This window comes from Rhinoderma darwinii, chromosome 2, assembly GCF_050947455.1.
Source record: "Rhinoderma darwinii isolate aRhiDar2 chromosome 2, aRhiDar2.hap1, whole genome shotgun sequence".
NCBI lineage: Eukaryota > Metazoa > Chordata > Amphibia > Anura > Rhinodermatidae > Rhinoderma > Rhinoderma darwinii.
Window position 1 is genome coordinate 359333807 of NC_134688.1, and position 24801 is coordinate 359358607.

Here is a 24801-nt window from a genome sequence, read left to right on the forward strand (position 1 = left end):
TGGGGGCTGATTGTGCTAGAATGAAGTTTTTCTGAAAAAGAAGTATATTTTTCAAGAATAATGATTTTGGAAATGGAATTTAAAAGGTAACCAACTTTAAAAAAATCTTTGACTTCTTAATAAGAAGTCATTGTCATTCTGGGAATACACATTCAAGAGCCTTGGGCCAAATAAGGGTTAAGGTAGAGATTAGGACCTGTGGTCTATAGTCTTCAAGTAACTGTGTGGATCACTATGAGGGTATGTTCACACGCACTGTTTTCAGAAGTAATTCAGGCGTTTCACGCCTCAAATTACGCCTGAAAAAACTACTCCATTACGCCTACAAACATCTGTCCATTGCTTTCAATGGGTTTTACGATGTTCTGTTCCCACGAGGTGTTATTTTACGCTACGCTGTCAAAAACGGCGCGTAAAAAGACGCCCGCGAAAAAGAAGTGCATGTCACATCTTGGGACGTTAAAAACGCTCCTTAAAATGGCACGAAAATCGCGAGTGGCTACAAAAACGGCTGAAAATTAGGAGCTGTTTTCGCCTGAAAACAGCTCCGTATTTTCAGACGTTTTTGGTCACTACGTGTGAACATACCCTCACATGTTAACCAGACCAAAGACCAATGACTTAAAAGACAATACACCTGAAGGCCACGGGGTTCATCTGTACTGCATTACTTGAAGGTATTACCTTGAATTTATTTGAGAAATAATATTTTAAGTAGGTTGGAGAACATAGAGCGATAAATTTTTAAAATTCCTGACAGGTTCTATGAACATACTTTGATGTGTAAAGTTTTATATCTTTTGTCTTTTTCTGCATTCACACAGGCCAAATTGCATTACAATAGCTCAGAAATTATCAAATTGTGACGATAATTGGCCAGTGTAAACGGACATTAAAGGCTATGTACACCATTGAAGGGCAATTATTTTTTTTAATAAACAGGTCAGTTAGTGTGATTAGTGCAACTTTCTATATAGCTTTTGTTAAAAATGTGTTTTACCTTTTGGGAAACAGCTGCTCTGTATTCTCTATACGGAGCAGCTGTATTGTTCGCTATGACCTGAAGCCGTCAGTCCCGCTCACGGGTTCAGTGTCAGCAGATCCTGCATGTCTCTGACACGCAGGATCCACCTGTAATCTACCACATCTAAGTTATGAACTTAGATGTGATGGATAACAGGTGGATCCATGAAGGACCCGCTGTCACTGAACCCATCAGTCCCGGGAGCAGGATTTAGCGCTAGATACTGCTGCTAAGAATAGAGAATACAGAGCAGCTGTATCTCAAAAAGTAATTTTAATTAATTTTAGAAAGTTGCACTAATCACACTGATTGAATGCCTTTCAAAGGTTTATATATCCTTTAAACAGGTTACATCAAGGATATACAAAACATTAAATGAATTCATATTCTTGAATAAATTTGTTGTGATGTACAGTATATTCCCTTTTTACTAATATTCCACCAAAAATTTTGCATTAGAAGGAATTTATTATTGTTCTTTACTCCTAATAACTATTTATCCTTTGATGTTACTTAAACTAGTTATTTATACTATACTCTCATTATCATCATGAAGCATGGTTACAAAGAAAGGTAACATCCAGAAGTTTCACAAAATATTTTTCAGCAAAAATACTTGTCTTAGGCTATGTTCACACAACTAATTTTTTTATGCGGAATCCACATACTGAAATCCAAGAGAAATCCGTTTACAAGTCCACATTTCCAGCAACTGAATTTTAAGTGACATGTTGCCTATTGACATTGATCCCGTGCTAACAACTCGGTGGATTTCCACATGCGAATTAGCCCCATTGAATGCAGATCCATGGAACATACACTGAAAATCCCTGTCAAAAATCCACAAATAATGCGTGTATTTCCCTTCATATTTTCATCAGATTTTTCCACCTGCTCAATCAGTCCTGTGAACATAGCCTTAGCATTTTTAAAGTGTATTTTTTGCCAAGGAGAGTGTTTAATTTGCAGTAATACAATTTAATTGTAAAAAGGCTGAAAAACGTTTAGTGCAACCTCTGTATTTGTGTGAATAATTATTAACCTTTTGCTGTTAAAGCTGTGGCAGATCACAGTCTGAATACACTGTGGACTAACTGCAGAATTTATAGCAGATGGTATATAACTGCATATAACACGATAGAGAGACAGACAGACAGACAGACAGATAGATAGACATATAAACACACAGGGCCTCCATCAGGGCAGTACCACTGGTACTCCCACCAAGGGCCGACCAAAAAAAAACGCTACCGCTGTCGCCGTCATTGCCCGAGGTTAATTTGGAGAAGGGAACGGGCCCCATTTTATTGCTGTGCTTTTCTTCACAAGACTGACGCTGGGTAGCATCACAGCATTATGTCCGACGGTGCATAAAACGTCCTGACACTCGCGTCATGACGTATGTGCCGACACACATCCCACCCTGATGCCAGCGTCAGTCTTCTGAAGAAGAAATCAGCGTTAGTTACTTTGGAGAAGGGAACGGGTCCTGCAATACAATGGGTCATGTTCCTTTCTCCAAATGAACTTTGGGCAGCAGTGGTGATGGACAGTGACGGCGTGTGGGCCCCTTTATTTTCTTTTTTTAGCCGGGCTTGTGAAGCAGGACCCCAGCGCCCTAGGAGAAGAGGCGCCCAAAGAGAAGATGCGCCCAGATGGAAGTGGAGAAAAGAGGACCCGGCAACATAGGGGTCTGAATTTTTTGGGTGGAGTCTGGTCTGGGGTGTAAATTAATTTAGGGGTATGATTGGAGGTGTAAATTAATTTAGGGGTCTGGGGTCTGAATTAATGTAGGGGACTGATTGGGTGTGTAAATTAATTTAGGAGTCTTGTCGGGGGGTCTAAATTAATTTAGGGGTCTGGGGTCTAAATTAATTTAGGGGTCTGAATTATTTTAGGGGTCTGGTCGGGGGTTTGAAGCAATTTAGGGATCTGGACGGGAGTCTGAATTAATTTAAGGGTCTGGTCAGGGGTATGAATTAATTTTGTATCTGGTGTCTAGGTAGGTGACATGTGTGCAACATGTGAGGAGGTGAAGACTTCGTCCAGGCGTGCCGCAGCGGTGGAAGATCATCTGTAAGAGCCAGAAGCAGTGACCAGCCCTGGATCTTGGTGAGCGACTCTTCTGTGTAAAAGCAGCAGCTTCAGTGCAATGATTTTATTTATGTTGCCCCCTGCACACCTACTGTCTTCCCTTTGGCCTCCCACAGAGCCCCTGCCGACCTGTCTCCCCCCTGCTTCTCCACAGAGCACCTGTCAGGGTCTCTATCCCCCCTGACCCCACTCCGCCCCTGTCAATTTCTGCTCTCTTAGCCAACCCTCCCCACCAGAGCCCCTGCCACCAAGTCCCTTTCCCTTGTCCCTTAACAGAGCCCCTGCCACCAAGTCCCTTTCCCTTGTCCCTTAACAGAGCTCCTGCCCACCTACTGTCTCCGCCATGCTCCTCCACAGAGCCACTGCCTGTTTGCGTCTCACCTCATTTCCATTGCCCCAACCACCGCCCCAAAAAAAAAAAAAAATGTAAATCGGCAGGCTTAATTACTGTAAAAAAAACAGTAATTGGGGTACCCCGACTCTTTGACTATATGGGGCCCAGAAATTTCTGATGGCGGCCCTATACCTACACAAACACATAATATATAATATTATACATTTTTAGTTGTGGAGGGTGGGAGAGGGGTGCATTTCTTCCTAATTGCTTCTGTGAACTGTTTGACTAAGCTGCCAGCATGGGACTGCTGGACAGCTCATTATGACTTCACACAGGTGGACATATAGAGCCTAACTGGCTCGATGTGCCAGCGCCTGATGTCATTAGAAACTGCCCGGCAGTCCTGCGCTTGCTACTCAGTGTGGGAGTTTAAAGAAGTACATAAGAAGAAGTTCTGAGAATGTAAGAATAAGAATGCGACTGATTTCAAAGCGTTCAGAAGTCTTTACAGGTGTCAGTAACAACCTGTAGAGGCGTCATTGCGACCTCTGTTAACACTTCTATTATATGGCTGGAAGCATATATTACAGGATCACACCATTCACACGATTAACGACACATACAGAGATGGAATACTGCACATACAACCCCATAGAGAATGCGAACGGGAGCCGTTCCATTCTCAGTTGCGTGCGCCGTCTGTGTGGCTCCCAAACAGACCAAAACGAAGCTCGTTTGTAGAGCGAAATCCGGTGCCATTCTCATGTGGACTGGAAGCCGCTGTCGGACAGTAAGATGACGACTTCCGGCCGCGGCTTCCGGCCATATGTTCAACTAAGCAAAGGCGCAAGGAACAGAAGTGTAGACCAGCAGAGGCGGTGGCAGGAGCAGGTAATGTTCGTGTATGTTCGTGTGTATTATGTTCGTGTATGTTCGTGTGATACTGTCTGCTGAGCCCTGTATCTAATCCTCCTAGCACTGTGCAGTCGCTCAGAAAATGGCGGCACACAGTGTAGGAGGTTTGAAGACAGTCAAACCCTTCCTTCTCCTGGCACTAGCCAGAAGAAGGAAGGTTGGATTGTGTGAGGACACTAGAGGAGAGTGTGTCCACCCCAAATTTGCAGCATAAATCAATAGGGTTGGTTTACCACAGTGACCATGCTGCAATTTTGGGAACGGCTCCCTCTAGTGGCCAGCACATGGAAATGTTTTAAATTAGAATCAAATTTATAATATTTCCTGACTTGTGAAAAAAATTAAAAAAATTAAAACAATGTGTAATCACTTAAATACTAATTGTTTAACTGAAACAAAATAATAATTCTAGCGACACATTCCCTTTAAGGCCTAAAATAGGCTGATCACTAAGGGGTCAAGGCACACATAATCATGGGTTAATCTCTCTTATCTCTACTATGCTATGTGATCTTCAAAGTAGAATTGATTTTTGTTCAGTTCCACATAATGTAACCACAACAATGCACAACAACTTTAGAGCCGTAAATAACGTAAATTACATTGAGATATATAAATAAAATATAGTTTAATGATAATTAAAGGTATATGGCAGATAATTTTGTCTAAACCAAACTGGGAATATTTGCTGCCATGGTTTGCGTGGTGGGAGTTCTGGCAACACTAAAAGGCAAATACAGTGTGGCTATTAACGTCAGGCATCTTTCCAACCCATACTGCAGATGTGAAGGATAGAAAAAAACGGAGGTCATCAATGTCTTCTTAGCTAGGAAAATATGTTTCGATGTAAATCTATATAAGCAAGCAAAGCTATATCTTTAAGATAACCACAACACAATATGAGTTGGAAATTGAACATTGATCTTTCTTTTTCGTGCTGATTTTCCATACAGAAACCGGTTCTCAATTTTCAAGTCACTGTTGCTTTTTGGAAACGGCACAAGAATAGTAAACTGAAATTAGAGAGTGTGGACGTGTTCAAAGAGTTATTGGTTTCTGTCCAATTCGACCCCATGAATGAAAAATAAAATAATCATTAGTCCTCATTTTCTTCTTTGAATTGTAGAATTCTGAAGCAAATATAGTAAGAGTGAACTAGATATATGTTTATGTATCACTTTCCTAATAGCTTTACCAAAAGTAGAAAATATAATTTAAGTTAGACTTCAGTTGATGATGTGTCAGCTCAGTTTTTGCAGATACACTTCAGGAATTTGCAAGAGCGCATAACATATTGATTGAATCAGCATTTCTCAAGAAATATTAAAACAGAGAATAGACAGCATAGATCTAAGGGGTATATCAGCCTTTGAAAACAGTTTTAGATACATAGAATTAATCTACATAAAAATTAGAGTGACTTTATAAATCCATTGCATTCTTTATCTTGTATTGATGCTGAGTTACATCCTGTATTATAGTCCAGAGATGCATTCACAATTCTGCGGGCTAAACTGGTTTCTCGTCCTGCGCGCCACGATGAGCGGGACAGCGGCTGTAACGTCTGTAATACACAGCCCCATTCTATCGGCGGAGAAAAGTGAAAGCTCTTCTCTCCGCCATTAACCTCTTGAATGCCACGATCAAAGCTGATCTTGGCATTCAAAGCTAAAGCGAGATGGGGGTCTCCCCTTTGATCGCATCACAGGAAATTCCTGTGACGCGATCAATGGCTAAACCTGGTATGGGCAGACAGCCCAGGGTCCATTGAAGGACCCCAGGGCTGTCTGACCATATTTCCTGTTTTTAGGCCATACTTAGGTATGCCCTAACAACTGCCTGTGTAGAATCAGTTACACAGGCTAATTTAAAAAAATTTTTGGTAAATAAATAAAAAATAGTAAAAAAAATACACAGAAATACAAATTTTTTACAATAAATAAACTTTTCAAAATATAAGTCCCAAAACATGAAATAATATATGCATATTTGGTATCGCCAGGTCCGTAACAACCTGTACAATAAATGTATAACATTATTTATGATGATCGGTGTATGGTGTAAATAAAAACTAAATATAACTGCAGCGGAACTGCTTTTTTTTCTACGTTTTTGCCAAAAAAAAAATGTATAAAAATGAAACAATAATGCAAATGTACCAAAAAATGGTACCTACATAAAAGTACAACTCATCCCGCAAAAAATAAAGTCTCATACAGCTACCTCAGACAAAAAATGAAAAAGTTATGAGCGCTGGGATGCAAAGAGGGAAATATAAAAAAATCGTTTGGTCCTCAAGGCCAAAATTGGCCGTGTCCTTAACCGGTTAAAGGCAATAAAAATCGTCAATGCCGTTTTTATCCATGTGTTTTGGCATACTAAATATTTTTCTGATATAGTTTTAATAAAAAAATTGTTTCGTTTTAGCACTGCAGCTTCTATGTTTCCACTATAGAAGTTGCATAATGCTGCTGTAAACCGGACTGACGGATTGGCTGACAGCGACTCCTTTGTGCCTCTGACATACAATCTATCCCTAATACTAATCAAATCCAAGTTTATCAACTTAGATTTGATCGGTATTAGGGCTAGATTGTGTGTCAGAGGTACACAGAAGCCGCTGTCAGCCGAGCCATCAATCCAGCTGACTGATGGATTCAGCTTACAGGGGTGTTATGCAGAGTGGATATAAAGAAGCTGCAGCGCTAAAACTAAATACAATTTTTAATAAAAGTATATTAGAAAAATGTTTCGTTTGCCAAAACATATTTATTACAAAAAAAAAAGGAGTTAAAGTTTTTCATAGCCCTTAACATCGAAAATTGTCCATCATTCCTTGCTGGCTTAATCTCTTTAGCATTCTGTGGTGATTTGCATTCTGGGAGGGGGAGTCCTTATTTCAGGCACTGTACAGTATACTGATGCTGGAAATTTGAATTGTACCCCGCGTTATAGGAAGTCAGTCAAGCTGTTAACAGTTTCCAATGACAACTAGCAAGAACTGTGAAAGCAGCTCTGGACTATAATATGTAACATATGCGGCATCTGGCTTTCACCGGCAAATTTGATTAAAAATATATATATATTGCACCCCATGCAGTTGCTGTACAACTTATTTGCCTTCTTGAAATTGTGCATCAAACTGTTATTTTAAGGGGAACCTGTCACCAGCATTTCACCTACCAAACCATGAATACCTGGTGGAAGTGGGTGAAAAATAGTTTTTATGTAACCAATAATTATCTTGTAAGTAGACTCTGTACCTTTAGTATTCATTTTTTTAGTTTTCCCGTGCCATATGCTAATGAGCATAAAAGAGTCATATCTCCTTTCCTCAAGCCTTTCCAAGTTAACCCCGCTTCCTTACTGTAAAGGATCTGCCAGACACAACTTCTGTGTCGACGCCCATAGGTAATCAGTCTGCACCTGCTTCTATGTCTGTGAGACTGACTCCATCTTCCACCACTCAAGATGGCAGGCTTAGGAGTGGGAGAGCCTATCACAGCCTGGCCAGACGGAGCTAGCTCCCGCCCTCTGTCTATTTATACCTGCCTTTCCTGTTCCTCCTTTGCTTGTGATTCTTCTCTGCTGGTTTCCTGCCCCTGCTGCAGCTTCTTGAACTACTGACCCTCTGCTTGTGATTGACCTTGGCTTTACTGACCACTCTTCTGCTCTGCGTTTTAATCACAAGCCCATATACCTAGTCTACCCTGGTCCCTGACACTACTATGGACCCCCTTGAGACCCTGGCTAAGCAAATGCAGGGCCTCTCCCTACAGGTCCAGGCCCTGGCTCAGAGGGACAAGCAGCCTGATGCTAACCTGGTAGTGCCCCTCAACTCACCTCTTGAACCCCACTTCAAGTTGCCTGACCTGCTCTCAGGGGACCGGAAGACTTTTTTCTCCTTTCGGGAGAGTGATAGGCTCTCCCACTCCTAAGCCTGCCATCCTGAGTGGTGGAAGATGGAGTCAGTCTCACAGACATAGAAGCAGGTGCAGACTGATTACCTATGGGAGTCGACACAGAAGTTGTGTCTGGCAGATCCTTTACAGTACCCCCCCCTTTTATGAGGGGCCACCGGACCCTTTCTAGGTGGACCTGGTTTAGTGGGGAAACGAAGGTGGAACCTCCTGAGCAATACCCCAGCGTGAACATCCCGGGCGGGTACCCAAGTCCTCTCCTCAGGCCCGTATTCCCTCCAATGGACCAGGTACTGGAGGGAGCCTTGGACCATCCTGCTGTCCACAATCTTGGCCACCTCGAATTCTACCCCCTCAGGGGTGAGAACAGGGACCGGAGGTTTCCTCGAGGGAGCCAAGGACGGGGAGCAGCGTTTAAGGAAGGAGGCATGAAACACGTTGTGTACTCCAAAAGACGGGGGCAACTCCAGTCGGAAGGAGACAGGGTTAAGGACTTCAATGACCTTGTATGGCCCTATAAACCGGGGAGAAAACTTCTTGAACGGGACTTTAAGGCGCAAATTTTTTGACGATAGTCACACCAGATCCCCGACCACAAACAAGGGGTTAGCAGAACGTCTTCTATCTGCCTGAGTCTTTTGTATACTCTGGGACGCCTCTAGGTTCTTCTGAACCTGGGCTCAGACTGTGCACAGTTCCCGATGAACGACATCTACCTCGGGATTGTTGGAACTACCAGGTGAAACGGAGGAGAACCGTGGATTAAACCCAAAATTACAGAAAAAGGGGGAGACCCCTGACAAGATACTGACCCGGTTATTAAGGGAAAATTCGGCGAGGGGAATGAATGAGACCCAATCATATTGACAGTCAGAGATAAAACACCTTAAATATTGTTCTAGAGACTGATTAGTCCTCTCAGTTTGGCCATTAGTTTCAGGATGGAAGGCAGAGGAGAAGGACAGATCAATCTCCAACTTTTTACAGAAGGCTCTCCAAAACAATGAAACAAATTTTACCCCTCTGTCAGAAACAATATTGACAGGGACCCCATGGAGACGCAGGATGTGTTTGACAAACAAGGTAGCTAACGTCTTAGCATTAGTTTCTTAAGGGGCACAAAGTGGCACATCTTACTGAAGCGGTCTACAACAACCCACACCACCGACTTGCCTTGAGATGGAGGCAAATCGGTGATAAAATCCATGGAGATATGGGTCCAAGGTCTCTGGGGAATGGGCAAAGAACATAGTAAGCCCGCTGGTCGGGACCTGGGAGTCTTGGACCTAGCACAGACTTCACAAGCGGCGACGTAGGCCTTAACGTCTTTGAGCAACACAGGCCACCAATAGTTTCTGGCAATGAGGTGCTTGGTACCCAGGATGCCTGGATGGCCAGATAGTGCAGAGTCATGATTTTCCCTAAGTACCCTTAGCCGGAATTGCAGGGGAACAAACAGCTTGTTCTCAGGAAGGTTCCCGGGAGCTGAACCTTGATCAGCCGCAATTTCAGAGACTAGATCAGAATCAATAGAGGAAATGATTATACCTGGAGGCAAAACACAAGCAGGATCTTCCTCCAAAGGGGGGCTGGCCATGAAGCTACGCAACAGTGCATCAGCCTTAATATTTTTAGACCCAGCCCTATAGGTGACCAAAAAGTTGAATCTGGTAAAAAATAACGCCCATCGAGCTTGTCTCGGGTTTAGCCTCCGGGCAGATTCTAGGAAAACCAGATTCTTGTGGTCGGTAAGGACCGTTACCTGGTGCCTAGCCCCCTCCAGGAAGTGGCGCCACTCTTCAAATGCCCATTTAATGGCTAAGAGTTCGCGGTTGCCAATATCATAGTTACTCTCAGTGGGCGAAAACTTCCTGGAGAAGTAGGCACAGGGGCGGAGATGGGTGAGGGACCTGGTACCATGGGACAAGACAGCCCCCACTCCCACCTCGGACGCGTCAACCTCCACGATAAATGGCTCCATTTGGTTAGGCTGAACCAGCACTGGGGCCGAGATAAAGCACTTCTTAAGGACCTCAAAAGTCTGGACAGCCTCAGGAGGCCAGTGGAGGAGATCAGCACCTTTGCGAGTGAGATCCGTAAGAGGCTTAGCGATGACCGAGAAGTTAGCAATAAATCTCCTGTAATAATTAGCGAACCCCAGGAAGCACTGTAACGCCTTCAGGGAGGCAGGTTGGACCCATTCCGCCACAGCCTGGACCTTGGCGGGGTCCATGCGGAATTCATGAGGAGTGAGGATTTGACCCAAAAATGGTATCTCCTGCACCCCAAACACACATTTTTCTGTCTTAGCAAACAGTTTGTTTTCCCGAAGGGCCTGGAGCACCTTCCTGACATGCTCAATGTGGGAGGACCAGTCCTTGGAAAACACAAGTATGTCATCAAGATACACTACAAGAAATACCCCAAGGTAGTCTCTTAAAACCTCATTTACGAAATTCTGGAAGACCGCAGGAGCATTACATAACCCAAAGGGCATGACGAGGTATTCTAAATGACCTTCGGGTGTGTTAAACGCAGTCTTCCACTCATCCCCCTCTTTGATGCGGATAAGGTTGAAAGCCCCCCGTAGATCAAACTTAGAGAACCATTGGGCCCCCTGAACCTGATTGAAGAGATCAGGAATCAAAGGAAGGGGATTCTGGTTCCTTACAGTGACCTTATTCAAGTTTCGGTAGTCAATGCATGGCCTAAGACCACCATCCTTCTTCCCTACGAAGCAGAAGCCATCACCTACCGGAGAAGTAGAGGGGCGAATGTAACCCTTGGCCAGGCATTCCTGGATATACTCTCTCATGGCTTCACGTTCGGGACAAGAGAGATTAAATATCCTACCCTTAGGGAGCTTAGCTCCTGGTACCAAATCAATTGCGCAATCGTATTCTCTATGAGGTGGTAACACTTCGGAGGCCTCTTTAGAGAAAACATCAGCGAAGTCCTGAACAAACTCAGGTAGAGTGTTCACCTCCTCAGGGAGAGAAATAGAATTAACAGAAAAACATGACGTCATGCATTCATTACCCCATTTGGTAAGATCCCCAGTATTCCAGTCAAACGTGGGATTATGCAACTGCAACCAGGGAAGGCCTAAAACCAAATCGGACGATAATCCCTGCATCACCAGTACAGAGCACTGCTCCAAATGCATGGAGCCAACAACGAGTTCAAAAAAAGGGGTATGCTGTGTAAAATAACCATTAGCAAGAGGAGTGGAGTCGATACCCACTACCGGGACAGGTTTAGGCAAATCAATCAATGGCATAGCTAGAGACATAGCAAATTTCACAGACATAATATTAGCAGAAGACCCTGAATCCACGAAGGCACTGCCGGTAGCAGACCTACCACCAAAAGAGACCTGAAAGGGAAGCAAGATTTTATTACGTTTCATATTTACGGGAAATACCTGTGTGCCCAAGTGACCTCCCCGATGGTCACTTAGGCGCGGAAGTTCTTCCTGCTGCTTATTCTTATGCCTAGGACAGTTGTTCACTTGATACTTGTCATCCCCACAGTAGAAGCAGAGACCATTCTTCCTGCGGAACTCTCTACGTTGTTGGGGGGACACAGAGGCCCCGAGTTGCATAGGTACCTCCGAGTCTTCCGTGGAAGAACGAAGCAACGGAACCTCGGGAGGCATCATGGGGGAGTCAGAGGAGAAAACACGAACACGTTCAAGTCGTCGTTCCCTGAGACGTCGGTCAAGTCGTACCGCTAAAGCCATAACCTGAGCTAGGGAGTCAGAAGAGGGATAGCTAACTAGCAGGTCCAAGACTCCCAGGTCCCGACCAGCGGGCTTACTATGTTCTTTGCCCGTTCCCCAGAGACCTTGGACACATATCTCCATGGATTTCATCACCGATTTGCCTCCATCTCAAGGCAAGTCGGTGGTGTGGGTTGTAGTAGACCGCTTCAGTAAGATGTGCCACTTTGTGCCCCTTAGGAAACTACCCAATGCTAAGACGTTAGCTACCTTGATTGTCAAACACATCCTGCGTCTCCATGGGGTCCCTGTCAATATTGTTTCTGACAGAGGGGTACAATTTGTTTCATTGTTTTGGAGAGCCTTCTGTAAAAAGTTGGAGATTGATCTGTCCTTCTCCTCTGCCTTCCATCCTGAAACTAATGGCCAAACTGAGAGGACTAATCAGTCTCTAGAACAATATTTAAGGTGTTTTATCTCTGACTGTCAATATGATTGGGTCTCATTCATTCCCCTCGCCGAATTTTCCGTTAATAACCGGGTCAGTAACTCGTCAGGGGTCTCCTCCTTTTTCTGTAATTTTGGGTTTAATCCACGGTTCTCCTCCGTCGTTTCACCTGGTAGTTCCAACAATCCCGAGGTAGATGTCATTCATCGGGAACTGTGCACAGTCTGGGCCCAGGTTTAGAAGAACCTAGAGGCGTCTCAGAGTATACAAAAGACTCAGGCAGATAGAAGACGTTCTGCTAACCCCTTGTTTGTGGTCGGGGATCTGGTGTGGCTATCGTCAAAAAATTTGCGCCTTAAAGTCCCGTCCAAGAAGTTTGCTCCCCGGTTTATAGGGCCGTACAAGGTCATTGAAGTCCTTAACCCTGTCTCCTTCCGACTGGAGTTGCCCCCGTCTTTTCGAGTACACAACGTGTTTCATGCCTCCTTCCTTAAACGCTGCTCCCCGTCGTTGGCTCCCCCGAGGAAACGTCCGGTCCCTGTTCTCACCCATGAGGGGGTAGAATTCGAGGTTGCCAAGATTGTGGACAGCAGGATGGTCCAAGGCTCCCTCCAGTACCTGGCCCATTGGAGGGGATACGAGCCTGAGGAGAGGACTTGGGTACCCGCCCGGGATGTTCACGCTGGGGTATTGCTCAGGAGGTTCCACTTTCGTTTCCCCACTAAACCAGGTCCACCTAGAAAGGGTCCGGTGGCCTCTCATAAAAGGGGGGGGGTACTGTAAAGGATCTGCCAGACACAACTTCTGTGTCGACGCCCATAGGTAATCAGTCTGCACCTGCTTCTATGTCTGTGAGACTGACTCCATCTTTCACCACTCAGGATGGCAGGCTTAGGAGTGGGAGAGCCTAACACAGCCTGGCCAGACGGAGCTAGCTCCCACCCCCTGTCTATTTATACCTGCCTTTCCTGTTGCTCCTTTGCTTGTGATTCTTCTCTGCTGGTTTCCTGGCCCTGCTGCAGCTTCTTGAACTACTGACCCTCTGCTTGTGATTGACCTTGGCTTTACTGACCACTCTTCTGCTCTGCGTTTTTGTACCTCACTCATCTCCTGGTTTGACTCGGCTCGTTCACTTCGCTTGTTGCTCACGGTGTTCCCGTGGGCAACTTCCCCATTTCCCTGGCTTTTTTGTACCCTTGTCTGTTTGTCTGTCATGCACCTATTGAGTGTAGGGACCGTCGCCCAGTTGTACCCCATCTCCTAGGGCGGGTCGTTGCAAGGAGGCAGGGACTGAGTGGCGGGTAGATTAGGGCTCACTTGTCTGTCTCCCTACCCCGACATTACACTTACTTTAGATTAACAGCTCCTCACCTCCCCCAGCACATATGACATCCCACGCTTACGCATCGATGTCCTGTTCTGGTGCATGTGCACAACGGGATGCCATAGCGGCGCATGCGCAGTAACTAGATTTGAGGCCCGGACGAACCAGGGAAGGGTGTCGGACCATACATGAAGGGCGTATGTGCGCTATTTTAGACGAGAATTCTGCTCTCAGGACGGGACAGTTTTTGGCGGTGAGCAGGGAAGAGAAACGAACGAGACTGCTGGATTATTGCCATAAAAGGCGCAAAATGTTTGCAGACTGTTACTTGCAGTTGGAGGAGTTTAGGAGAGTGGATAACGGCAATGAACTTTTGACAGCAGCGGCCAGTGAGGGATGAGTAGAGTTCAATAGGTGATATTCTGGTGACAGGTTCCCTTTAAAGAGGCTCTGTCACCACATTATAAGTTCCCTATCTTCTAAATAATGTGAGCGGCGCTGTCATGTAGATTACAGCAGTGGTTTTTATTTAGAAAAACTATCATTTTTGACGGAGTTATGACCTATTTTAGATTTATGCTAATGACTTTCTTACAGCACAGCAAGCGTAATCTCGCGAGATCAATGACAGTTTACAGCGAGATTACGCTTGCTGTGCTGTAAATCCAACACAAACGTTACCGAAGTGTCGAGATTGTGAATAGACATCACGTCCTGGCTGGAAGCGATGTCTATTAACTCTCAAGACACTTCACGTTAATGTGTGAGTAAGTGACTGCACATAGTGAACAACGCAGGATCACTATGTGCAGAGTAAATGAATGGAGAGAAGTGTATGATGCTGGTTGGTCACTGATTGGTCAGCGTCATACACTTCTTTACAACACCCACTTGGTCAAAAAGTAAAAACACGCCCAGTTGTCTATTAAGAAAGTCATTAGCATAAATCTAAAATAGGTCTTAACTCAGTCAAAATTGACCGCTTTTCTAAATAAAAAACACTGCTGAAATCTACATTACAGTGCCGATCACATTATGTGCAATATAGGGCACTTATAATGTGGTGACAGAGCCTCTTTAAGCTCACCTTAAGCAAAAGTTGCAGGCAACTCTGACCCTAGAAGGACCCCAACAGATGCAACAGCTCTGTAAAAAAAAAGTGTGTGTGGAATTTACACAAACATGCCGATGTCAGCACACGTCTTTATATACACATCTTTATATACACATGCTTATGCAAGCACGATATGTTAAAACTGTACGGATGCAATGGATAAAACAATGGAGGTGACACTAGTGTCAAAGTTAAAAGAAAATTCTTTACTTTAATATTTTAAAGAAATTTAGGGAGTATAATAAATTGTGGTTGTTTTCAACTTTGTATTGCTACGGTATCACTCTTTGTGCAGTGTGTTTCATTTTTCCCATAGACTGGGTTAAGCTTACCAAGATATTGATAAATAACGATAAAATCTATGACAGACATTGTTAACACTCGTTTTATAGGGCGTGGGTAGAATTTCTGCTAGTGTATTCTGGTATTTCCCTTGTTTGAAGTGTAAAAACTCTTATTTATTTGACTACTTTTAAGAATTTTAGTTAATATGTGTGATTTACTGTTTCATGTGGAGTGTGGGACACCGGGTGAACTTTTATTGTTTGCAGGAGTGCAAAACCTGTTTTTTTTCCTTGCAAATATGATGGAAATGTAAATTAAACAACCTAAAGCTACTGGACAACCAAAACCAACATATTTTTAGAAAACTGACCCTATGAACATTGTCAAAAATGTACTCAGTAGTTTATACTTAAAGGGTTATTCCCATCTTTATAAATCTATTTATTTTGCTCAGCAATGTAAAGATAGAAATTTTTGTAATTACCTTTATTTTTCTAAATTATGTACTTTTCCTGGGGTTACCTCTCAAAGTCTTCTTAATTGCATCTTTGTTTATTCCTCGTTGTCTAGGGATCCGGCCACCACTACTTTCCTCTAGCGGTGGCCGCGCCTGCGCAATGATATCCTCTCCATCCATAGGAGAGGATGTCAGTGTTCTCGTGAACGCGCTTATACGCGCATGCGCATCAGATGGCGGCCCGGCCACCTCTCGGGTGGATTCATCAGCGGTCGGCTCCAAGTCCTGCTTACCAGGTAGGTGTTCACACAGGGGGGGGGAAGGGTTGTCGCGAGGGGGGGTGTAGCTTAACATGAGGGGGCATTGGTGCCACGAGGGGGGGGGAGTGACTTTCTGCGAGGGGGGAAGGGGGTTATTTCGAAGGGTGGCGGGGGTTTGCAGGGAGGAGGGGCGGGGGTGCCGTGAAATACAAAGTGGCACTATAAAACGATATAAAAGGGAATAGGGGGGTCGTCTCAACCACGCTTACCATGCCTAGTTGAGACGATCGTTCTCCCGATGCTGCTAGAACTAGATTATCTAGCAACATCGGGAAGCGCACTAACAGAGCAGAGCGGCTTGATTGACATTGAGCCGCTCACACCCCCTTTTAGTAAAGATAACCAGCACTAGCTGCATTATCTAGTTGGAAAAAAAAGGTATTTAGGGAAGGAATTTTTATAAAATTTTATTTAGGTTTCGGGTGCATTAAACAAAATATATCTCAACTCAACTTGGGAATAACCCTTTAAGACATAAGAGTGGTTTACAACCAAAAATTGCACACAAGGTAGAAAAACTATTCAAGAACAGGGAAATAAGTCCACACAGCATCAGAGACTGAAGGGACGGTATGGAGAGAAGACGAAGTCTCTCTCAAGAGTAAGTGGAAGTGAGATGGTACACTTAAACTGCAGTGGTAATAAGCGAGGAGGCCTGCCTAGTAGTCAGAAAGCTCAAGAGGGCTATTCAAGGATAAGCAATAGAGTGAATGAAGAGAGGAGTGAAAGGACAGAAACAGGAAAGGGATGCAGCTGCGGTATTTGTTCTCCAATAACGTAATGCAGCAGAGGTGGTCGCTCATGCAATGGCAGCAGAGAGCATACCACTCATGAAAGGGTGCACAGACTAGTAAAATAATGGGCAGGTTAGCAAGGGTGTGGAAAGTGTCGACGACTGTAAACCGGACTAGTCCCACCATGTGAATGTGTAATACCGTATGTAGACGCCTCAGTGGTGAGAGCAGTCCACTTATCCGCTGGATACAGGAAATCTCTTGGAACCAAACCTCTCTGATAGGGTGTCCTGGTTGCTTCCACTGCCAGGATATCATTGTTTTGGAGCCTGAATAATCTGCCAGAGAAGGGATTTTTTTATAGGTAGAAATAGCAGTGAGAAGGGGACACCTTGTATCTATGTATGCAGGAAATGGATGCCTAGAATCTGAGCGAGCACGCATAGGACATTTCTCTAGAAACTCTGCAGTGCGGAGGACCTCCTCCGGATATCTGTCATAGACCACCCACCCCCCAGATACTTCTCCAGCAGTTATCAGGGATAAATGGAAACCACCTATGTATAATCATGGGTACTCCATACCATCTGGCTACAGATATGAAGCTGGTTTCCATGGCTTTAGTGGCGATGAAACCTTGTGGGAGGGTTAGACATATTTAGTCTACTCAACATTAGTGAATTGTTGTCCAATCTGATCCATAACTTAGATCTACCCTATGGATAAAGTCTAAAACTATCAGAGAGGCAAACCCTGCCACTATAAGGTTGGGTTCACACACCCTATTTACGGACATAATTCGGGCGTTTTAATCTCTAATTACGTCCGAAAATACGGCTCCAATGCGCCGGCAAACATCTGCCCATTCATTTGAATGGGCTTTACGATGTTCTGTGCCGCCGGTTATTTTTTTTACGCGCCGCTGTCAAAAGACGACGCGTAAAAAAGACGCCCACGTCAAAGAAGTGCCTGTCACTTCTTGGGACGTAATTGGAGCCGTTTTCCATTGACACCATAGAAAAACAGCTCCAATTACGTCCGTAATGGACGCAGCTAAAACCCCGGCAACATGCCATTACGTCTGAAATTCAGGAGCTGTTTTCTCCTGAAAACAGCTCCGTGATTTCAGCCGTAATGGACGCTGCCGTGTGAACATACCCTAAGCGTAATCTCCCTGTAACCTGTCATCTACAGCGTAATCTCGCGAGATTACGCTTCCTCTGCTGTAACTAGCACAGAAACAGTAACGAAGTGCAGGGATGGTGAATAGACATCCCGTGGAATGTCTATTCACTGTCTAAACACTTCAGTATCATTAATGTGTTAGTATAAGATAGCACATAGCGATCTAAAAGGATCCCTATGCGCTGACTAAATGAATGGAGAGGAGTGCATGACGCTGATTGGTCAGCGTCATACACTCCTCTGTACAACGCCCACTTGGTATAAAGTAAAAACACGCCCACTTGGGCATTAAGCGACTCATTAGCATAAATCTAAAATCGCTAATAAAGGGGTGAAAACCGATAGTTTTTTTAAAAATAAAAAGCACTGCTGTCACCTACATTATAGCGCCGATCTCCTTATGTAGGAGATAGGGCACTTATAATGTGGTGACAGAGCCTCTTTAACCCCTTCCCTCTGCAGCCATTTTTGGATTTTCACTTTTGTTTTTTCCTCCCCACCTTCCAAAAGCCATAACTGTTTTATTTTTCCATCAATCTTGCCGTATGAGGGCTTGTTTTTTTCGGGACGAGTTGCACATTTTTACAGCACCATTTTTTGTACCATATAATGTAGTGGGGAACAAGAAAAAATATATATATGTGGGGTGGAATAGGAAAAAAAAAACAGCGATTCCTCAACCTTTTGGGTGGTTTTGTTTTTACGGCGTTCACCTTACGGTAAAAACTGCATGTTAACTTTATTCTGCGGGTCAATACGATTACAGCGATACCAAATTTCTATAGTTTTCTTTATGTTTTACTACATTAACAAGGTTGTTAAAAATAGCTGCAGTTTATATTGGTACCATTTTGGGGTACATGAGACTTTTTGATCACTTTTTATTTCATTTTTTGTGGGGGAAGGGACCAAAAAACAGCAATTCGGATGTTCTTAATTTTTTACGGCGTTCACCGTGCAGACTAAATAATGATATATTGTAATAGTTCGGACTTTTATGGACGCGTCGATACCAGTTATGTTAGGTTTTTATTTTTTTTACATTGTGCTTGAAGGAAAATGGGAAGAGGGGGGTTTTTTAAACTTTTAATTTATTTTTATTTTTTTTATTTGTTAAAAAAACTTTATTCTACTGTTTTTTACTTGTCCACCTAGGGGACTTTAACCAGCGATCGTTAGATCGCTTGCACGATATACTGCAATACTAATGTATTGCAGTATATCACGATTCTGACAGTCTCATATGAAGCCCTGCCGGAGGCAGGGCTTCATAGGAGTACAAAGAGGGCGGACCTGGGGGACTTCGTCAGGCCCCCAGGTAGCTGTGATAACCAACGGCTCCCGCCGATCTCGCAGTAATTAGTCATTGAAATTCCACGTTCGCTATTGAACGCGGCCTTTAACGGGTTAAACAAGCTTGATCGCGCTCGAAGGGGATCCCGCTCGTTACCCGACAGACTCGCTCTATGGAGCGGTCTCAGCCCGTGAGCTCGCTCCATATTCCCCCACCCGGTGTGCTCCGTATATATACGGCGGATGTCGGGAATGGGTTAAGGAGGATCTGTCACTAGTTTAGTAATGCCCTATCGGCTAGCGAAAATTGTGTCCCAAAAAGTTTATTATTTTAAAAGTTAAGAGCTTTTTTTCTAAATATGCAAATGAGGCTATACTTGACAAGTGGGTGTAAACAGCAGCGATTCTCCTGAGGTGGAGCTACCTCACCGCCTCCGACGCTGTCCTATCAGCAGAAAGCTGCTTTACACTGTGTGAGAGACTGAGGCTGGAAGGAAGGGATAAAACATTTGAATCCTTACCTATATACTTTAAAGATGGGGTTTGGGCCTAAATTGTTTATATTCTTTGAGGCATATACTAGACCCCAGCTGCACAAGTGAACATAATGGGATTTCTTTCCTGCCCTATATCTATAGCTTGTGAGACTAGACGGGACGGGGATGCCCCTTATGACCCATCTTATTTATTTTAGGTATTGAACCCCTGGCGTTCCTAATCAGGATAAACAATGATGTTAAAGGGATTGATGTGAATGGACAGGCTCATTAATGCATGCTTTAGCAACATCTTGTTAACTCTCTCTCCTCTCCACTCACATCTCTCACTAATTTATATCACATTCTTGACAAATTCTCCAGGGTGTCTGGTATTAAAATAAACTATGATAAGACTGAGGCGCTCTATATAAATATACCTTACCGCATGGCAAAATTTAACCAACTTAATTTTAATTTCCTATGGAAGGAAGATAAAATACAATACCTGGGGATTAACCTAACCCTCTCCATTCAAACTCTTTTTAAAGCTAAATTTATTTCCTTTAACCCCTTCGCGCTCAGCGACGTACTATTCCGTCGCGCTAACCAATACGTTCGCGCTCAGCGATGGAATAGTACGTCGCGGGAGTAACGCCCATTTCGGCCGTCCTCCCGACATATACAGGAGCTGTGACAGCTGCTATCTCGTACAGCAGCTGCCGCAGCTCCTGCAGCGGGGAGCGATCGCTGTGTCCCCACTGATTAACCCCTGAAAAGCCGTGTTCAATAGCGATCATGGTTTTTTAGGGGTTAAGATACAATCGCCAGCCTGCTATACGATAGCGGCTGGCGATGGTGACTATGGCAACCGGACACCAAACAATGGCTATGCTTGCTGTCAGTGAGTAGCTGACAGTTCTAATACACTGCACTACGCATGTAGTGCAGTGTATTAGATTAGCGATCAGGGCCTCCTGTCCTCAAGTCCGCTAGTGGGACAAAGTAAAAAAGTTAAAAAAAAAAGTTAAAAAAAAGATGTGTAAAAATAAGAAAATAAAAGATTTAAATGTAATAAAAGTAAAAATCCCCCCTTTTCCCTTAACAGTCCTTTATTATTAATTAAAAATATATAAACAAACAAATAAACTATACATAATTGGTATCTCCGCGTCCGTAACGGCCTCAACTACAAAATTATTTCGTTATTTATCCCGCGCGGTGAACGCCGTAAAAGAAAATAATAATAAACCGTACCAGAATCACAATTGTTTGGTGACTTCAACTCCCAAAAAATGGAATAAAAAGAGATCAAAAAGTCGCATGTACCTAAAAATGGTACTGATGGAAACTACAGTTCGTTACCCAAAAAATAAGTCCTCGCACGGCTTTATTGATGGAAAAATAAAAAACTTCTGGCTCTTAGAATAAGGTAACACAAAAAGTAAATGATTTTTTACAAAACGTATTTTATTGTGCAAACGCCATAAGACATAAAAAAACTATAAACATCTGGTATCGCTGTAATCGTATCGCCCCGCAGAATAAAGTGAATATGTCATTTATAGCGCACGGTGAACGCTGTAAAAAAATTTAATAAAAAAACAATAGTAGAATTGCTGTTTTTTAGTCACCGCGCCACTTAAAAATAGAATAAAAACTGATCAAAAAGTCGCATGCGCCCCATGAAAACTACAATGAATTCCTCAAGGTGTCTAGTTTCCAAAATGGGGTCACTTTTGGGTGGTTTCCACTGTTTTGGCACCACAAGACCTCTTCAAACCGGACATGGTGCCTAATAAAAAAGAGGCTTCAAAATCCACTAGGTGCTCCTTTGCTTCGGAGGCCGGTGCTTCAGTCCATTACCGCCCGAGGGCCACATGTGAGATATTTCTCAAAACTGCAGAATCTGGGCAATAAGTATTAAGTTGCGTTTCTCTGGTAAAACCTTTTGTGTTATAAAAAAAAAATGGTATAAAAAGGATTTTCTGACAAAAACAAATATGTAAATTTCACCTCTACTTTGCTCTAAATTCCTGTGAAACACCTAAAGGGTTCATAAACTTTCTAAATGCTGTTGTGAATACTTTGAGGGGTCTTGTTTCTAAAATGGGGTGTTTCATAGGGGTTTCTAATATATGGGCCCCTCAAAGCAACTCCAGAACTGAACTGGAACCTAAAAAAATAAATAAATTAGGCAATACTTCGCTTCTTACATTATACTGATAATGAGCCGTGCCCAGCCCGAGATGACCCCAGTTTTGACCGTTTGTATAAATGGAGACCCCTATTAGACCGTTTCAGTGCCCGGCTTTCCCAAGCATACACCCCCGAGAAGTGTATTTCTATTGATGAGTCCTTAGTAGATTTTAAAGGGAGGCTTCAATTCTGCCAGTACCTGCCGGGTAAGAGGGCAAGGTATGGTGTAAAGATGTATAAGCTGTGCGACAGTGCATCAGCCTATACCTACAAATTTAGGACATATGAAGGGAAGGACACCAGTATTCAGCCCCCAGAATGCCCCCACTTACTGGGAGTTAATGCAAAAATTGTGTGGGATTTGGTGCACCCACTGATGGACCAGGGTTACCACCTCTACCTGGATAATTTTTATACCAGCGTCCCACTCTTCAACTGCCTCTCTTCCAGAAGTCCTGCGGCATGCGGCACTGCTAGAAGAAATCTGAGAGGCCTCCTTAAGACTCTGCTGGGGCAAACATTCAGAAGGGGTGAGAGCAGGGCACAATCTATCAGCAACATATTGTGTGTCACGTACAAGGCCAAGAGAGATGCCACACCAGTACCCATGCACCAGTACAAGGTACCAGTACAGAGACGCCCAAACCAGACTGCATCCTGGACTACAATAGGTACATGGGAGGGGTGGACTTGTCAGATCAATTCCTGAAGCCCCACAGCGCCAATGCGGTGTGGTATAAGAAGCTGGCCGGGCATATCATACAGATGGCATTGTACAACGCGTACGTGCTACATCGATGTACAGGCCAGACGGGAACTTTCCTGGAATTTCAAGAGGTGGTTATCAAGAAACTAATTTTTAGGGACCAAGAAGGGGGGGCACCCAGTACTTCTGGTAGCGAGGAACCCACGCGCATCGTACCAGGGCAACACTTTCCAGGAGAAGTTCCCCAAACTGGCAAGAAAGGAAAAAGTCAAAAGAGGGGCAAAGTCTGCTATAAGAGGGGGATAAGGAAGGACACAATATATCAATGTGACACGTGTCCCGAAAAACGAAGGCTCCGTATGAAAGAGTGCTTCAAAATGTATCATACATCCCTTGATTTTTAATCTACCCCAGTTTTACTTACCCTGATGCACTCCGCACAGCTTATCCCCCCTCGTCTTTCCCCTCTGAGTCCTGCTACGTACCCAGGCAGCGGATAGCAGCCACATGTAGGATATTGACGTACCCATGAGAACCCACAGATGCCGATCTAAATTAGACATATGGGAAATGTGAACTAGTAACTATTTTGGGTGGTATAACCATTTGTTTTACAAGCAGATGCATTTGAATTCTGAAAAATTCTATTTTTTTTCTACATTTTCTCAAAATGTTGCAATTTTTCACCAATAAACACTGAATATATCGACCAAATTTTACCACGAACATGAAGCCGAAAGTGTCACGAGAAAACAATCTCAGAATCGCTTGGATAGGTTTAAGCATTCCGACGTTATTACCACATAAAGTGAAATATGTCAGATTTCAAAAATGGGCTCTGAGCCTTAAGGCCCAAACTAGGCTGCGTCCTTAAGGGGTTAAAATGGAAGACGACTTAGCTCACTGGGTCTCCATGAACTTCTATGGCTAAGACATAGAAATTACCTTCTTGCCGAGAATTTTATTTTCAGAATTTACCAAATTATATTCCTCTACACTATTTGAAATAGTTAGGCTATGTTCACACGGCAGCGTCCGTAACGGCTGAAATTACGGGGCTGTTTTCAGGCGAAAACAGCTCCGTAATTTTAGCCGTAAGAGGCGCTTTTTGCTGCGTCCATTACGGACGTTAAATGGAGCTGGTTTTCCATGGAGTCCATGGAAAACGGCTCCATTTACGTCTGAAGAAGTGACAGCACTTCTTTGACGCGGGCGTCTTTTTTACGCCCCGCCTTTTGACAGCGGGGCGTAAAAAAAATGCCCGTGTGCACAGAACATTGTAAGACCCATTCTAATGAATGGGCAGATGTTTGCCAACGCTATCGAGGCGCATTTTCGGACATAAAGCGAGGCATAAAACGCCCGAATTACGTCCGTAAATAAGCCGTGTGAACATACCCTCACAGAAATTCTTCTTGACTTTGTTTCAGGCCCAAAATATTGTAGGACCACTCAGAATATTCTATATGCTTCTAAAGTTAATGGTGGCCTGGGTCTTCCAAATTTAACCAAGTACTATTATGCTCTTTGATTAATAGATTTTAGTTACCCTTTATAAATGCACAGCAGGCAGGCAGGCAGTCACTCACTCGACTCCAATTGATCTTCTGATGTGGTTAAAACCCAAGGATCATCCGACTATATTGTGCCCACAAACACCTTCTGCTCTGCTTTTTCAAAATCCTTATTTTACCCCAGGTATGCAATCCCAGGTCTTTAACCGGTTAAGGACTAGGCTGTTTTACAGCTAAATGACCAGAGCAAATTTCACAATTTTGCTATGCGCTTCTTTAGATGACTATAACTCTGCAGGTGAATAAAGTTCATCTTTGAATTTTACACTCTTTTTAAAGGACAGATAGGGCTTTGTTTTAGTGGCATTTGTCAGTATATATCATTTTTATTTTTTTCTCTAAAGTGGGCAAAATTGGAAAAAAATGCAAGAATTTAGCAATTGCGCCAGTTTATGCTAGCTTTTTCACACACAAAATGGACCACGGACAAAATTCATCGCATTTCACATTCTTCCTCTTCTCCCGTGCATGGGGATACCAAATATGTGTGCTTTATTCATGGGCATGTGCCAGGGCTTGGCATAAAAAGAGGCTTTTTGGCCTTTTCGGTCCAGGAATTCTGCACTTGATTTTATAGCCGCATACTGTTTTCTGGGGGGTGTAATGCTGCTGAAAGATTAGAAACACCCCATAAATGACTTCATTCACACAAGTAGACCCCACAAGGTTTTCTTC